We start from the raw sequence: 12854 nt of genomic DNA, 5'->3' as shown, positions 1-12854 counted from the left end.
TTTTCCCCAGCTTTTCATCTATGTTTCTTCTGATCTGTTCCTCGTGAATGAATTTTATGCTCTGCTTCTTTAGGGCTTAAAATCCTTTTCCAACTGTTCTAACCTCTTTAACATTTCAGTTCTCACTTAAGTGTTCTGCCTTTCAGGAGTATTGTCTTTGAAACAGGCTTCAAGTGACTATTTTGGAAGTCAAATACCGCATAGTGACACTTTGCTTCTCTGCCTTCCTCCTCTGACAATCCTGATTCTTCCTGAGGCAATGGCTGTCTCTATTGAATAGCAGTTAGTACAAAAATAAAAAAAAGCATGGACCATGGACTGACACAGATTTGAAAGCATTTCCTCACAGCCACCAAGCTGCCAGGCTGTTCTTACGGGCACACAATTCACCAATTGTGACATGTACCTTTCTTATTTATTGAATGCATTGAAATTGTACGACATCCTGATTTCCTGTACATATTTACAGTGGCATCATTACTGTGTTTAGGCAAATTAACTTATCCATCACCTACCAAGTTACCTAGTTACCTTTTCGTGTGTAGGTGGCAAAGGTGCCTAAACCATACATCCTTAGAAAAATTTCTATGAGGAATATAAAACGAATAATGGTAAGGTTCTGAGTGTAAATTTGCTTTCTGGTTTTTGATATCCCACACCACTCCAAGTTTATACATCTTTATCTACTGTCCTTAGTTTTTTGAGCTCCCTCCACCTTACCCATGGTAATCACTGCTTGTTTTTGTTCACTTTTCCTTTTTGTATTCTACATACGAGTGAAATGATGCAAGCCTTTATTTTCTGTGTCTGGATTACCTCATAGCACAGTGAATGTCCTTCAAGGTCATTCACTCAGTTACAAAGGGTATTTCAGTTTTCAAAGGCTGACTAACATTCCAGAGTGTATAGATGCACCTTATCTGTCCATCTACCTGCCCACACTCACCTAGGTTGTTCCCATACCTTCACTGTTGTGAGCAAGGCTGCAAATGGATACAGGAAAACTGATGCCACATAAAAGTGCTGATTCCATCTTACCTCCTGGGCATGTGTTGGTAGGATGACTGGTCACACGGAACTCTATTTTTCATGGTTTGAAGAACCCACTCTTTGTTATCCACATTGGCTGTGCTAATTGATCATCTCACCAAAGACACACAGAGTTTCCTTTTCTTTGTACCCTCAGTGAAACCTCTATCTTTTGTCTCTTTGATAATGGCCACTCTAACAGCTATGAAGAGGTATCTCATTGTAGCTTTGATTTGTATTTCTCTGATGATTAGGGCGATGAGAAAGATTACAAATACATGATAGCTATTTTCATATATCTTTTGTAAAATTGTCTATTTAAGGTATGTATTTGCCTTTTGTTCATGCTGTAGATTAAACCTGGGACCAGCAGAAAGTGTTCTATCAATGGGGTACAGCCTAGTGCATTTAAATATGAACTTTTACTATTGAGCAGTATGAATTCCTCATTAAGTCTGCATTCAACCACTTATCAGATATATCATTTTTAATATTACACATGATTTTTGAGGTCCTACTGGGTGCCAAGGATATGGAAAGGTCTTCCAAGAATAAAGCGCATGTTACACCCCCCACACACACACCCACACACACCCACAAATTCACACCTATAAGAGTGATGATAGAAAAGATATTTCTGGAGAAGTAATTCGTCAGTAAGAATCATATGTAAATAAACTTCAATTCCCTTTTACTTCAGTCAACCCTACAGTACATCTGTGAATCAAATATATCTGCTGCTTTATTTTATAAATCATTTCTTTTCATATGTGGGGCTTTGCTTAAGACAAAATATGTTCGTATCAATGCCTATGACAAGTATGTATTCTCTATAACATATCTTATAGTTTATCCTTAGGAAATGTTGTTCTGTACTTTTTCTTTAGGGGTGCAAATATCATGGTCATAGATTCCCTTCAAAATGATTTGATCACTGTACTGCTGACAAAAGTGTTGATAAATTGTCTCAGTGCAATGTACATTAGTCACATAATCTTGAAATATTATTGAAAATAAGTTTTTCCAATTGATTTTCAGTTTTGCTTGGAACTCTTACTACTGGCATCAGAACAGTGTCTGTCTATGGCCATATTGACAAAACAACTCAACCTTGAACTTGGACCTAGTCCCAGAATATGATCTCAGTTCTTTTCCAGATAATTTAATCATTGAACAGGTTCTGAAATTTCTAAAGTCCCCTTAAATATGCAGAAATTTCTTTTTGCATATCACAAAAATAGATTTACCAGTGTGTAGCTAATAAAGTTTCTAGCATCACATATTACAATCTTAAATTATAAATATGACTGAATAATTAATTATGTGATATTATAAGTCAAACCATTGCTATCAACATTTCAAACATATCAGTGTTTGAAATGGGCAAAAAAAGCACAGATTCATGAGGCAAGACATTCATTTATAGAACAAGTACTAGCTAAAGTCTAATGTCGTACCTTGGACTTTTAGGCTGTAGGAACCAGGGAGGAAACTGAACAGATTCTGTTCTTGTGGAGCTGATGAAAGTAAGGAAACTCAGTCAGGAGCTACTTTATATTCTTCAAGGCAAAGAGTATTTTTGAAGCACTGTCTGTCTTAGGGTTTTACTTTATTCTTTCCAATTCAGTTTCTTACGGCCAAAAAAACCTGTAAAAGGATTGTTTCCTGATGAACATGTGTCTTATAAAATCTAATATGTGAAAAAAAATTTCTTGAACTTAAGTCAATAAGTGTAGTGAATGAACATGTATCTGTCCATACTCTACCAACTGAAAAAATATGGGGCTAGGTTGATAAATAGAATATTTTACAAGAAGTATTTTTCTTGCCTTATTGCACCCAGAAACATGAACATGTCTACCTTCAAGAACTTAAGAGTTTAGTAGCAAAGAAATTAACTACTTGAATGCCGTATTCTTTAGATATCTTGCATATGGATAATGAGTGTCTGATCAAAGCATAAAAGGCATATAGGCAAATAAATAAACTATAAAATGCTTCAGAAATATCATGTGAAATATATTTATTTTTATTGTCTTTCTAGTGTTGCAATAGAGAGAAAATATCTTTTCTTTTGCTAGATTCCTAGGTTTATAGTTGAGGCAGAGTAAATCTTGTAACAAAATTGGTTGACATAAGATCATCTGTATTTCTTCAAATTTGAAACTTGAAAACATTTGTAAGGCAATAAATTCATGTAGAAATAGTTATGAATATAATTTATGCCTTATTGACTAAAGAATCGTGGTTAATGTCATGGGATAGGATCTAGTGGTTCTGACAGGAAATGTAGCTAGAACAGACTATTACCCAGAATTTTGTTTTTCGTTCTTCATTTTCAGATACAAGGCTTACTTCTGTTATTAGACGCGTTCTCACGACCGGCCAGGAAGAACACCACAGACCAGAATCTTCTGCGGCAAAACTTTATTGCTTACATCTTCAGGAGCCAGAGTGCAAGAAGCAAGAGAGAGCGAGAAGCAAGAGAGCAAGAAGCAAGAGAGAGAGAAAACGAAACCCCGTCCCTATTAAAGAGAATTCTCCTTCGCCTAGGACGTGTCACTCCCTGATTGGCTGCAGCCCATCGGCCGAGTTGACGTCACGGGGAAGGCAGAGCACATGGAGTGAAGAACCACCCTCGGCACATGCGCAGATTATTTGTTTACCACTTAGAACACAGCTGTCAGCGCCATCTTGTAACGGCGAATGTGGGCGCGGCTCCCAACATCTCCCCCTTTCCTTTTAATAAGAGCAAATAGGCCACCCATATTAATGAGAGTGGAGATAGAGGTCAAATCCCCAGTGTGTAGGTAAAGGAGCCATGTACAGGATTAGCTCTTAGGCTCACAGGCTTTTACCCAGAGCAACCCTGACCTGTTCCCGTGTCGTTTTGCCTGGGGGAAGGGAACTAGGACACTGAACCTTCATGAAAGATGACATGTCTCCCTAGAATAGGCTCATATATGCCGCAGAGCCTTTCCATTGCAGTGCTTAGCCGTGCAACTCTCTCGGGCTGCTGAAGCACACTCACTCTATCCCGTGCAATGAGACTAGCCTCATGGGATATAAGAGCTGAGTGGCCAGCGACCTATTGCCTAAGCATAGATAACCATATATCAGGGGGAGCTCCATGTTCTAGTCCTGCAAGCGCCTGGGCAATAACCACCTTGTCTCTCCTAGTTTGGGCCTTAAGCTTACAGACCAATCAAAGAAGCAACACTAATCCACAGCAAAGTGTATCTCCAAATAATATTAATCCCACCCATTTTTTAAAGAAAGAAAATGCTGAGGAGATCCAATTGGGTAATCCTTTGGTCAGGGACAGGTCCAAGCGCGTGGAGTTGACCTGAAGTCTCAATTCCCGAAGGATCTGTTCAAATTCAGCCGTCCAATTCTGTAACATATACTGAAAAAGACTTTTTGACAAATTAGCTGCCCTAGTAAATTTCTCATACTGAATGGAAGTAACACACAATCCCGGAAACTTTTGTTCACATCCCTGCTGAGTTATTTGTCATAATACATCTAGTTGTATCTGGATAAGATCTATGAGTTGATTAACCAGCATGAGACCTCTCTGTATCTTGACATTAGCTGAGGCCTGTTCATCTATGACTGTAGTCACTGAGGCTGACAAAGTGTTAATGGTGTCAGTCGTCTGGACCTGTCCAGACAGAGCCAAGGCTGTCTGAATCAAGGCCAAACCCAGTTCCCAATTAGTGGTAAAAAGGCAGGAGAATACTTGAGCATTATACATCACCGTCATTGGGAGTGGAAATGTCGACATTATCCCCCAACGCTGCTCTCTCTTTATTATTGACGCCCTGGACATCACCAAGACGAGGGACATTAGTATTCCCTTGGTCAGTCTGGATTTTTCGGGTGAGTCTTTCTGGTAACCAAAATGGGTTGTCTTCATTCTGTGGGAAAACACAGATAGCTCCCCTGGATCTTATCAAAATAGGATCCGGGCCATACCATTTATTATCAAGGACATTTTTCCATTTGACCATCTCATTGGGCCTATCTGGCTCTGAACAATGACGTTCAGCCGCAGTATGGCCATGAGCATCAATATTTAAAAAATTGAGTGTAAAGAGTGCCATAGACACCGACACTCTTGGTGCTCGGGGTACAGTCTCCTCAAAAGTTCCCCTCTTCTGTTTTATAAGATAGGCTTTGAGGGTGCGATGCGCACGCTCAACAATACCCTGTCCTTGAGGGTTGTATGGAAGTCCAGTCAGGTGGGTTACGTCCATCTGACGGCAGAACTGTTGGAATTTTTGAGACGTATAAGCTGGTCCATTATCAGTCTTAAGGAGTCTGGGTTTCCCCCAAGCACTCCATGCCTCAAGGCAATGTTGAATCACATGTGAGGCTTTTTCTCCGGTTAACGGAGAAGCAAACATGATGCCAGAACATGTGTCAATGGACACATGGAGATATTGAAGTTTTCCAAAGGAAGAAACATGTGTAACATCCATTTGCCAGACCTGTAGAGGTCGAATACCGCGTGGGTTAATTCCCACATGAGGAACTGGCAAGAACTCACAGCAGCTTTGACATTGAGTAACAATGTCACGGGCTTCTTTTCTTGTCAAGGAGAAACGACTGCGTAATGTTTCAGCCGTCACATGAAAATTGTTATGAAAATTTCTTGCAGCCTCTACCGGGGATGATAGGGCAGCAGCCATCACTTTAGTGGCCTTATCTGCCAAATCATTTCCCAGAGCCATGGGGCCAGGTAGGCCTGAATGGGCTCTAACATGAGTAATATAAACAGGAAACCTTCTAGATAACAAAACTAATTGTATCTGCTGAAAAATATTGGCAACTCTACTGGAAGGCTTAATCACTCCAGCCACTTCTAAAAGATTTACTGCATTAACCACATAACAGGAATCTGACAAAATATTAAGGGGTTCTAAAAAGGTTTTTAAAACTTCTAAGACCACTAAACATTCTACCACTTGAGGTGAATTTTCATTATATTGTTTGGATACCACTTTACCATTAGCCACATAGGCACCTATGCCAGTTTTTGATCCATCAGTATATACCACAATCCCATTTTTAAGTGGGTTTCTTACTGTTATTTGTGGAAACACAACAGATTGATTTTGAGCAAACTGTAAGATTGGATGTTTTGGATAATGGTTATCTATTTTTCCTGAAAAGGAGGTAACTAAAACTGCCCAATCATTAGATGTGGCTGCCAAGGTTTGAACCTGTGCAGCGGTATAAGGTACAATTAAAAGATATGGACTTTGCCCAAAGTGGGTGATTGCTGCTTTTAGACCTTTAAGGGCAAGCTGTGCAATTGCATCAGGATACCAATCTATTATTTTAGCTGGGGATACGTTTGGATGGATCCACAACAATGGCCCATTCTGCCACAAAACTGCAGTTGGCAATTGTGCTGTCTTAAAGACACACAAACTGAAAGGTTGCGAATCCTCAATACGTTGTAATTGTGCATTCTGTAAGGCATTTTCCACTTTTTGTAAGGCCTGGTTAGCAGCTAGAGTAAGAGTCCTAGGGGAGGAGATATGAGGATCTCCTTCTAAAATACTAAACAAAGGCCTTAACTCAGCGGAAGGAATCTTTAAAAAAGGTCTGAGCCAATTAATATCTCCCAACAGCTTTTGAAAATCATTTAAGGTATGGAGGTGATCTCTTCTTATCTCTACCTTTTGGGGCACAATCTTATCTGGGGACACCACAGAGCCCAAGAATTGTCCTGTATCAGAAATTTGGACTTTTTCTGTGGCTATCTGTAAACCCCACTGACTTAAAGTTTTAAGTAGAAGAGGATATGCCTTTTGTAGCATGGTAAGGTCTTTATGGCACAGGAGGATGTCATCCATGTAAAGGAGCAAAATTAAAGATGGGAATTGTTCCCTCACTGGCAAAAGAGCTTCTTGTACATAAAGTTGACACATAGTAGGACTATTGGACATTCCCTGTGGTAAGACCTTCCATTGATACCTCTTATCAGGTTCCATGTGATTAATAGAGGGGATGGTAAAGGCAAATCTGGGCCTATCTCTTGGACACAAAGGTATAGAAAAGAAACAATCTTTAATATCTATAATAATTAAATTCCAGCCACGTGGTAAGGCGGAAAGTACAGGGAGACCCCTCTGTACTGGGCCAAATAAGTTCATTTGCTCATTAATGGCTCTGAGGTCATGGAGCAGTCTCCACTTTCCTGACTTTTTCTTAATTACAAAAATTGGAGTATTCCAAGGTGAGGTAGAGGGTTCAATATGGCCTAATTTTAATTGTTCCTCTACCAGTTGAATCACAGCTTCCAGTTTTTCAGAGGATAGGTGCCATTGAGGAACCCACACTGGGTCCCCTGTTTTCCATGGTATGGGTCGTGCTGCCCCAATGGCCGCTAAGGAAAACCCAGACCCTGTCTGTCTTGGTTTCCATTAGGTGAGATGGGCTCTATCCTTCCCTGTTCTTGATGTCCTAACCCTTTTCCTTCTTTATAACCCATCTTTGCCATGATATTTTTTGCTTTAGCTGAATACCCTCCTGATGGGGCGTTTTCATTGGACAAAATAAGGCCCAAATGCTGCATAATATCCCTTCCCCAGAGGTTAACCGGGAGTGGGAGCACATAAGGTATGAATTTCCCTTGCTGTCCTTCAGAGGATTCCCACGTCAAGGCAACGGAGCTTATAGTGGGACATGATTGATATCCTAGGCCCTGTAATGAATGAGATGACTCTGTGGTGGGCCATGCTTTGGGCCACCAATGTGTAGAAATTATACTTTTATCTGCTCCGGTATCAAGGATGCCTTCAAACTCTTTTCCGTTGATCTTAAGGCGGAGCTTAGGTCTATCATTTAAAGATACAACCAAATAGGCAGAATCATTTCCTGAGGAGCCCATTTTCTTTATCTCAGGTCCTGCAGATTTTTCCCTGGTATTATCAGGGAGGAGCAGCAGCTGAGCTATCCTATCTCCTTTACTAATAGAAAAAACGCCTTTAGGGCTTGAGCACAGGACCTGTATTTCAGGGGAATGTTGACAATCCATAACTCCAGGGTGGACTACTAAGCCCTGTAAGGTGAGTGAACCCCGGCCGAGAATAAGGCCCATGGTTCCCGGGGGCAAGGATGGTATAGGCTCCACCGGCACCGGCTGAATACTCATTTGAGGCATTAATAGGAAGTCGGAGGCGGCACGCAGGTCCACCCTTGTGGGTCTTCCTGGGTCGCCTCTCTGACTGCTTCCTGGGTCCTGACAAACCGGTTCCCATATCTTTGAGGGCCCTGGGACCGAGGGCCCGATGACCCGTTTTTTGGCACATCAGCTGATTGACTATCAGGTGGGGGAAGGACTCTGCCCTTTATATCCCTCACAGAGCGACACTGGTCAGCTCTATGATAACCCTTGCCACACTTAGAGCAAAGAGTGAGAGTCCCTCCCTGTTTATCTGGAGCTCTGCAATCTTTCTTAAAATGCCCAGGCTTTCCGCAATTAAAACATGTCCTCTGATTATTTCTGCCCATGGAGCGGTTCTGAGATTGGAGGATGGCGGCCGCTAAGCCTGCATTGGTGAGAGGTCCCCCAAGCTCTCGACAGACCCTGAGCCAGTCTTGTAAGCCTTTGTTCTTTCTTGGGGCTATGGCCGCTCGGCACTCCTTTGTGGCTTGCTCATAGATTAGCTGTTCTATCAGAGGCGCAGCTTGCTCTGACTCTCCAAAAATACGCTCTGCTGCCTCTGTCATTCTGGCCACAAAATCTGAGAAGGATTCCTGAGGTCCCTGGATTATCTTTGTTAACTGACCAGTGGTTTCACCTGCTCGAGAGAGCGCCTTCCAGGCCCTAATAGCCGTGGAAGAAATCTGGGCATAAGCTCCCCAATGGTAGTTTGTCTGATCAGCAGAATAAGCTCCCTGACCCGTTAACAAGTCAAAAGTCCAATCTCTCTGCTCTGGAGTCAAAGCAGCTGCGTTTGCTCGGGCCTGCGCTTGTGCAGCTTCGTGCCAAAGCGCTCTCCATTCCATATATTTGCCCATACTAGGGAGAGCGGCTTTTACAACCGTTTGCCAGTCAGCAGGAGTTAGTGCCATGCCGGCGAGCCTGTCTAACTGCACCAAGGTAAAATTAGCATTGGTTCCGTATTTACGGACCGACTCGGCAATTTCTTTAATTTGTAAGTATTCTACCGGAGCGTGGACACGCCCACCCTCGGCTCCTTCAAAGACTGGAAATGCCTGTTGTATTTTCCTTTGTTCCTCTCTGGGAATGAATGAGTCTGCGCACTGCCTCTCTGCGCATCTCTCTGCGCATTGCTGACGCACTACGCAGGGCGGGGGCTCCGCATAGGGTGGACCTTGAAGCCGACTGCCCTGAGGCCAATCAGCAAACTGGCCTTCGCCAGCCGCTTTTGGCTTTTTTCTTGACCAATTAGCTGGCTGGTAATGGGCTGCTTCTTCCTCCCAGTCTGTTTCCTCAGAGGAGAATTCTTCATCTGCTTCAGAACTACTAAGAGCTGGCTTCCTGAGCTCATCTAGTGACGAGTATCTCCTAGAGACCTCCGCTAATTGATCTTTCTTCTTTTCCCTTTTTCCTCTTTTTCTTCTAATCTCTCTCCAGGTATTCCTACCTAACCTTAACTTTTCCTCGGGTTCAAGACCCTTGGAAAGGCCTGTATACTTATTTTGTGTACCATATTTTCTCTTTGCTCCTACTCTCTCTCCCCGCTTTACTTCTGATAGCTTGTCCTGAATTTCCTCTAGAATTTTCAGCCCTATCTTAATCACTTGATAACATGTGAAAAGGAACAAAAGGGCTCCTAACACCAGAAAAAATTCAAGGCCAAACATATTCCACTTTACTTCTGATAGACTGTCTTGAATTTCCTTAGAAAGTTCAAGATCAGACTTACCTCGTAAAGCTGTACTCACTGGTACTCTCGTTCCCCAGCTGAAAAGTTCTGAATTCATACAGTTGAATCCTTCTTAACAGTCTGCTTTACGGGAACCTTTATTACCGCGACCCGCAGTTCTGGTTCTGGAATGAGGGATCTTCCTTGCGCCAGTCCCGAGTTTTTTCTCGTCCCGGAATTCGGCACCAATTGTTATTAGACGCGTTCTCACGACCGGCCAGGAAGAACACCACAGACCAGAATCTTCTGCGGCAAAACTTTATTGCTTACATCTTCAGGAGCCAGAGTGCAAGAAGCAAGAGAGAGCGAGAAGCAAGAGAGCAAGAAGCAAGAGAGAGAGAAAACGAAACCCCGTCCCTATTAAAGAGAATTCTCCTTCGCCTAGGACGTGTCACTCCCTGATTGGCTGCAGCCCATCGGCCGAGTTGACGTCACGGGGAAGGCAGAGCACATGGAGTGAAGAACCACCCTCGGCACATGCGCAGATTATTTGTTTACCACTTAGAACACAGCTGTCAGCGCCATCTTGTAACAGCGAATGTGGGCGCGGCTCCCAACATACTTCCATGGATAAGAGAGGCACACTAACACCATGCTTTTATGTCCCATGTCACAGAAAGTCAAAAAGTCTTTTCTTTTTCTACATTTATGATAAACTGAAATGGAGAAGGAAAGAAAGTCAATGAAGTCTTACTTTTTATACTATTTCCTCAAAGTTATTTATCTTAGAATAGTCTACATGTCACAGTGTCATACTCTGCATTAATTTATCTTAGACCTCAAAGATATAACTATAATTCTTTCATTTCTGATTTGAGAAATTGGGCTCTTCATTAGTGTTGTTGGTAGTTTATAATTTTCATTAATTTTTATGTAAAATCATCGCGATAACATTGATCTTTACCATAGAACTCACCTTGATCATCCAAGTTTGCCTGCCTTTTGAGTCATGTAGGAGACATGGGTTTAGGTTCATTTTCTGAGTGAGTTTCAAGAGAAGTGAAGGGAAGAGTCACCGTGAATATGAGTGATATCTTTAGATAAAAGCTGGGATCCTGAGTAAGTTAAGAGAGGAGAAAGAGAAGTCCAGTTGAATACTAGTGTTTCTTCTTCTGTTTCCTGATCTGTGGAGATGTGATATCTTCCAACCACATATGAACTCTGCAATGCTCCTTTTCTTGTGAAATTGCTTATTTTCACACCTTTCTGACTTAATTCTTTTTGTGGATGTCAGAAAACACTGAACAATAACCATGTCACAGCCTCAATGTTGAATTGCCTTGAGAGGTCCTCTGTGTAACTATATCCTGTTACTTCTGAATTCAGCCTTACTTGATTGTAGGCGATGGTCAGATTCAGCTAGAGTTCTTGCCAGAATATAATATGAAAGGTCTACATAAAACCAGATACACTAAACTAAGAGAACTAAGAGAAGCTAAGAGAAGAGGAAGTGGGAAAGAGCCTTGAACACATTGGCACAGGGGAAAATTTCCTGAACAGAACACCAATGGCCCAGACTCTAAGAACAACTAAAAACAAATGGAATCTCATAAAATTGAAAAGTTTCTGTAAGGCTAAGGACACTGTCATCAAGGCCAAAACAGCAACCTACTTATTGGGAAAAGATCTTTACCAATCCTATATGTGATAGAGGGCTCATATCCAATAAATACAAAGAACTCAAGAAGTTAGACTCCAGAGAAACAAATAACCCTATTAAAATGGGGTACAGAGATAAAGAATTCTCAACTGAGGAAACTCTAATGGCCAAGAAGCACCTAAAGAAATGTTCAGCATCCTTAGTCATCAGGGAAATGCAAATCAAAACGACCCTGAGATTCCACCTTATACCAGTCACAAGATCAGAATTCAGGAGACAAGAGATTCTGGTGAGGATATGGAGAAAGAGGAACACTACTCCACTGCTGGTGGGATTACAACCACTTTGGAAATCAGTCTGGCGGTTCCTCAGAAATTTCAACAGAGTATTTCCTCAGGACCCAGCTATACCACTCCTGGGCATATACTCAAAAGATTTTCCAATATATAACAAGGCCACATGCTCTACTATGTTTATAGCAGCCTTATTTATAATAGCCAGAAGCTGGAAAAAAACCCAGAAGTGCCTCAACAAAGGAATGGATACAGAAAATTTGGTACATTTACACAATGGAGTACTAATAAGCTATTAAAAACAATGACTTCATGAAATTTGAGGGCAAGCGGATGCAACTAGAAAAAATATCCTGAGTGAGGTAACCCAGTCACAAAAGAACACAACAAGGTATGTATGCACTGATAAGTGAATATTAGTCCAAAAGCTCTGAATACTCACAATAAGACTCACAGACCATATGAAGCTCAAGAAGAAGGAAGACCAAAGTCCTACTTAGAAGGGGGAACAAAATACACATGGGAGGTAGAGGGTAGGAGGGACTTGGGAAGAAGAGAGGAGGAGGATGGGGAAAAGGGGGACAGGATCAGGTGTGGGAGGCGACAAGGGAGATGTACAGAGGGTCAGGAAATTAACAGAGGTATGTAGCAACGGGGGATGGAAAACAGGCTACCAGAAAGTCCCAGATGCCAGGAAAGCAAAAGCCTCCCAGGACCCAACCGGGATGACATTAGCTGAAATGCCCCACAAAGGGAGAAGGAACCTGTAGCGACCATATCCAGAGGTTAGGCATGGCCCCTGTTGAGGGATGGGGTCACCTACCCATCTCCAAAATTTAAACTAAGAAATGCTCCCGTCTGAAGGAAATACAGAGACAAAGTATGGAGCAGAGCCTGAAAGAAAGGCCATCCAGAGACTGTCCCACCAGGGGATCCATACCATATACAGCCACCGAACCCAGACACTATTGTAGGTGCCAAAGAAGTGCTTGCTGACAGGAGACTGATATAGCTGTCTCCTGA

The sequence above is a fragment of the Mus musculus genome, chromosome 2 (assembly GCF_000001635.26).
Source record: "Mus musculus strain C57BL/6J chromosome 2, GRCm38.p6 C57BL/6J".
NCBI classification, from domain to species: Eukaryota; Metazoa; Chordata; class Mammalia; order Rodentia; family Muridae; genus Mus; species Mus musculus.
This window is presented reverse-complemented; position numbering follows the sequence as displayed.